Source organism: Canis aureus, chromosome 2, assembly GCF_053574225.1.
Source record: "Canis aureus isolate CA01 chromosome 2, VMU_Caureus_v.1.0, whole genome shotgun sequence".
In the NCBI taxonomy this organism is placed as follows: domain Eukaryota; kingdom Metazoa; phylum Chordata; class Mammalia; order Carnivora; family Canidae; genus Canis; species Canis aureus.
In genome coordinates this window covers 31,324,455-31,330,289 of record NC_135612.1, presented here as the reverse complement: position 1 = coordinate 31,330,289, position 5,835 = coordinate 31,324,455, and the positions used below count along the sequence as shown (strand labels likewise).

The 5,835-nt window shown below is 42.1% G+C and overlaps 1 protein-coding gene across 4 annotated transcripts in view; it reads right to left on the bottom strand.

The window, feature by feature from the left end:
* Positions 1-1,189: 1,189 nt before the first annotated feature.
* CERT1 (ceramide transporter 1) overlaps positions 1,190-5,835 on the bottom strand; it is a 105,334-nt gene continuing 100,688 nt past the window's right edge. For all 4 annotated transcript variants that reach the window (XM_077867857.1, XM_077867850.1, XM_077867870.1 and 1 more), the window contains one exon: positions 1,190-4,268. The gene's annotated coding sequence lies outside the window, so the exon portion shown is untranslated. The remainder of the gene's footprint in view (positions 4,269-5,835) is intronic.

Here is a 5,835-nt window from a genome sequence, read left to right as displayed (position 1 = left end):
TCCCCCGTGTCCCGGCGAGCGGCCCGCGTGCACCTGCTGTGCGGCCTCGTTGCCCGACGCAGGAGCGCCCAGGGCACTGCGGACCCCGGGCCCGGCGGGCGGCGTGGCCGGAGCCCCGCGCTGTGTCCGTGGGCAGCTCGGGGCCGCCTGTGCGGGTCCGCGTCCCCCGCCCCGTGCTCGTAGTGGCTCCGCGGAGCTGCCGACGGTCCCCGAGGGGCGCGGGCCTGCGGCGCGGACGGTCCCGCGTGGGGCGGGGGGTTCGTGGGCGGCCGGGCGGCGCACCTGCTGGCCACGGGCGGGCGGGCCGGGGCGCGGGGGGTTCTGGTGACGGCCCGGGAAGCGTCCCCGTTGGGACCAGGCCCGCCCCCCGCTCCCCGTCCCCGAGGCAGGCTCGCGGAAAGGGCGCTTTTAAATGGTAACAGCGCCCAGGCCAACAGGTCCCGTCGTCGGCGGCCAAGTCTAAAGTCTAGAAGATGCCACGAAGCCAACTCGGCTCGAAATAGGCTGGTTCGAAGGACACGTCGTTGCGGGTTGTAGCTCAGGCCAAGCCGGAGGCAACAGCGCAGGGCCCAGGGCTCCAAGGGCTCCGGGGGGACGACGGGCGGCGAGGCCTCGCGTCCAGCCCCGCGGCCGAGCCCAGCGTGTCCCGAAGCCGCAGCAGCCTCAGGGCCTGCCCCGGGGCCCAGCGCCCCGCAAAGCCCCAGAGCCCGGCTTGCGGCCGCTCCAGAGCACACACTCCCCGGGTGTAATAAGTGGAGCTGCATCATTTAAATAAGTAAGTGGGGATTTATTTAAGGGGAAGTACGGGTAGTTGAGTTGTAAGCGCAAGACTCTCACTGTACTTTCACTAGAAATACCCAACTGCATAGGCCTTTACTTTCTAGCAATTTCAAAAAACTCTGGACCGGCTTCCGCAGTAAGAATTTTATTCCACACCGTGACCCACCACACACACACACACACACACACACACACACACACACACGGATTCACAAAATACAAAAATATACACAATCTATTCCACTCTCTTCTATATTGACTAAAAAAAATTTTTTACATGGATTTCTTGATCCCTAACTGGATTATAAATAACCCAGTTTAATAACTATTGAAGTCGAGGTAAGTTCTTAACTTACCCAGAATTATCAGGCAGCATTTTGGGGTTAAGGAAAACAATCAAACAAGTATATTTGTCCATAATATTTTAATACTTTTCCACTTTTAAATACTGGTTTTAATTTTGTGATTGTAACATGGAAGATCCAACTTTATTATTTTTTAAAAACATCAGGATCATAAAGCTATTATAGAATAGTTACACTCTACACACTCCCAAGGTACTTTAAAATGATTATGTTTTGAGTTTGTAGATGAACAATGACGGTAATCCAAATACATTGTCTGTACAACTCGGACTAAATACTGGTAAAAGTGTTTAACTGGACAAACAATTGATAAGCTTAAAGATAACGGGCACATTTTCACAAGAGAACCAGCTCAGCCCAACTAAAATTTTCTTAATAGCAGCTGACACTGATGCTGTGTAGGTGTACAAATCAGCCTATGACACTGAACGAGTGGAAAACCTGCTGCTCGTCTCCCTTATCCTGTGTTCTTACGCCTTCTCCCAGCCATCCCCTCCTTGGTCTGGAGGTCTTTGTGGCAATCCCAAACCAAGAGCTGCTGCGACCACCCTCCGCCTCAGAATCAGCAGTCCTGAATTCCAAGTGAATCACTGTGCTCCCTTGTCCTTGGACAGCGGGCATTCAGGGACAAAACCCATCATTACCAATATTTTTCAAGTTTCTATCACAGTACAAAAGAGTGAGTAGAAAAGAGAATAAAAAGGTAATTTTTTGCTTTTGGGAAGGGAAGTAAGAAATTAGGGTGTTTGGGAAAACATCATGTCTATTCAGACACTAACAATTAGTCATAGAGAAATAATTCTAGAAGGGCCGAATATTGTTTAAAATGGCTAGTACCTCTCCAACTTTTGACCTCTTAGAACTTTTTTTGTATTCCCTATTTCTAAATCTGATCCGATGGGATTAACTCTAGTGAAGTACCTGTACAATTATATAAAGGTAAATGTATCTTTTTATTCTTTTTTTAATACAAATATTTTTAGTGTGATCATTTCATTTACAGAATTGCAAAAGTGTATCATTAACATTTAGTGCAAATGCAACTAATGGTAATTAGATTTAGACACTGCTTTGTGAGCCTTCCATACCTTGAAAATGAAGCTAGCTCTCCAATTTAGTTATGAGAGAGTTACTTGTTCCTGTTCATGATAGTTACCAGACATGGCAAACAGAGAAACATTTATACTGGGCGTAGAGAATGTTTTTGAAGATTCCCATCAGCGGCTATGGTGAATAAACCTTCCCGCCCCCCAACCCTCCCACACTCCCATCCCAACCCCACAGCTGATTGTAAAATAAAATACACATTTGAGGTATAAACTTTTCTTTTTTAAACATCACAATATAAAATGCTAACTGGTGATGTCGTAAACTCATATGATAATTTGTCTTATTTGCCTTACTAGCATTACCACCATATAGGCACTTTTCCACACAGTCAAATTATGAACAGCGTTTTTCTGTAATAAGGCATATTCCATACACATCATTTAGAGAAAGGTAAATTAAAAAATAGAAAAGATTTATGGAGCATGAAATCTGCGTGCATGTAATATAAGCCTATGTTTTATATGTATTTTTCTCTCTGTACAGAATAATAAATACCACTATATCTGATGCAAGTAATTCACTTCCAGGATTGTGCATATTAAGTGACCAGACTAATCCCATCATTAAATTATCACCTTGCATTCATCATTAAGACTCCATTACCATGGACGAAATATATACAGGACACGTTCCAAATGATACGACTTTCTGCTTTACAAAATGGGTCTCATTTCTGTGTTTCTACAGAGATGAACAAGTCAGCAAAGCATCTACAAAATGCCTCTGACTGATGTAAGCACATTTGTGTATAAACAGAATGAAGACTGTGAAGTGGGCAGTCATTTCTACTTCAGTGAGTACCATTCCTTGCCTCAACTCCATGCTTCAAGGTTTTTCACAGAGGCCTAAAACTAAAGAAGGTATTTTACATTTAAGTTCTTATAGCAACTAAGGAAAGAATTTCAGTTTGAATCACATGGAATCCTTTACTGCTCCGCTGAAAATTCTGAGCAAAGAGGCAAACAGGAGCACTGCTCACGTTTTCTAAGCGTATCTTGCAACATAGCCTTGAAAGGAACCCAAATCAGAAGCAACAAACATGCCTGTTACGAATACCAGACACACTGAATCAAATGTCAAACCAAAACAGCCTGATTTGCTGTAACAATACCATATATCCTCTTATAAATTTCAAGAAAACATGAGCTCGTTTTATCCTTATCACTGTACCAGAAAGTAATTTATACCCACAAGATTTTTATGTTTCTGTTTGGAGGCAAGCAGAACCAATTTAGGAATTACCAAACTGTTTGGAAACAAACTGAAAAAAAATCTGTAGCACACAGTATACAACTAAAAATACAATAGAAACAAAGATACCTGGGGGAAAAAATAAAGCTTTTCATTCTTTCCCCGTCAGAACCAAGGTTCTTCATAGGAGTAAGACTATAGAAAAGGCAAAATCACAGGTTATTGACAGCCCTCAGTTATTAAGACACGTGACAACATGAATCATTATAGAAATCAGCAGCAATGAATTCTAGGATTATACAAAGCAAAAAAGTCAAAAAATTCTGAACACATATTTAACCATAGGCCTGAAAAAAGAGCCCCATCCAGATATTTGGTGCACAGAAAGCACATGCCCCATATGCATTCAACTTCTGTGCTTTTCTTTTGTGCACAAAACCTGATACAAATGAGAATCTTAGGCTGGACCATAGTAAATTAAAAATTCTGAAAAAGTTCCCAAAAATTAAAGCATCAATTCCTAGTTGTGATTCAAAGTTGATTTTTTTTCTCTTCTAGGAGCAAGCAAATAAAAATATAGCCATATACATGTAATTTTTACATGTATTTATAGTTATATGCTGAGCGAGGAGATCTAGCAGGAGACAGCTAGTGTTAGATGTTCACCTTTGCTATTGCAATATTTCTTCATTTTTGTACACAAGGCCAGGGTGTTGGGCCACAGACAAGGCTATATAGATCCTATGTTCCAGCTTAGAGCATTCAATTTTGTTTTTTATTTTTTCTTCCAACACGGAATGTCACACAGCCTTGCTTCAGTCACTGTAGGAAAGAAAATAAGTAAAAAATTAAGCAATATATTATTACTAACAGCTGTAAGACTACCCAAACAGGTTCCTCCTACCCTCTGAATTCATAGAATGCATAGATCTCTCTTAAAACTGTATGCTTTCAAGAGTTTCACTTTCAAAAACAGAAAATTATAAACCTCACATACTTGAAACTTAGCAAGGAATAGAAGACATAAGGAATGTTTTGAAAGCTAGAAAAAAAGGGAAATACGTCATAGATAAGCAAGGAGGGAATAAACTAGAGGTCTCTGGATTTATACCCCTAAAGCCAAAATCTCTTTCTTATTGGTCTTCAATAAAAATTATTCAATACCATTTATCAAGAATTCACAAGTTGTATGTAAGCTCTAGGAACAAACATACTCAGACATTGCCACATGAATTTAAGAGTTCTGACTACGAGGGGCGCTTTGGTGGCTCAGTTGGTTACGTGTCTGACTTTTAATTTTGTCATCAGGTCAAGCCCTGTATCGGTCTCTGCACTGAGCGTGGAGCCTCCTTAGTTATGATTCTCTCTCTCCTTCCCCACCCAGCTCTCTCTTTAAAAAAAAAACAAAAAAAGAGAGAGAGAGAGAGAGTTCTGACTGTGAGTTTTAAGTATCTTTAGACCTCATTCACTAATCATGGAATTTCGCTGAGGATGATAAACACTATTGAAAGTTACTATTTTTTCATCACCAAAATTAGAAAGGATAGCTTTCCTAAGCTTTTAATGCTAGGATCCACTTCATACATACCTCTTTCCAAACATTATGAAACAAGTATTACATCAGGTAAACAATGATTTTTTTCACCATGTGTTAGGGTTTGAATCTGGTTCTTTGTCAGAAAGCAGCTCAACTGGACTGAAGGCCAGAGCTGAGTTTTGGCCAGGGAATCTTTTCAGGTCTGTCTCTACATACATACACAGACGCCTAAAAACAATGCTTCCTCTTTCCTCTGAGATGAATTTCAATCCCAGCCCTCCAGGTACTGTGTGCACATGTACACAGATGCACATACAGACATACCCACAAACAGGTCAATAAAAACAAGCCCCCAAATCCAAGAGCTCCTGAGGCAAGTGTTAATAATATTAGTATGTATTTTTCAAATGCTTAAGTTTTATTTTTAAAATTTTTTTAAAAGATTTTATTTATTTACTCATGAGAGACAGAGATAGAGAGAAAGGCAGAGACACAGAGGGAGAAGCAGGCTCCATGCAGGGAGCCTGATGCGGAACTCGATCCTAGGTCTCCAGGATCACGCCCTGGGCTGAAGGCAGCGCTAAACCGCTGCGCCCCCCGGGCAGCCAGAAAAGTTTTCCTTAAAGATTTTATTTATTTATTCATGAGAGACACAGAGAGAGAGAGAGGCAGACTCCATGCAGGGAACCGGACGTGGGACTCGATCCCAGGACCCCGGGATCACAACCTGAGCCGAAGGTAGACGCCCAATTGCTGAGCCACCCAGCGTCCTGAAATGCTTAAGAAAATTAATCTTCTTTTCGAACATAGTTCAGAGCATGTTCTACATATAACTGCATTTTGATTTCTTTT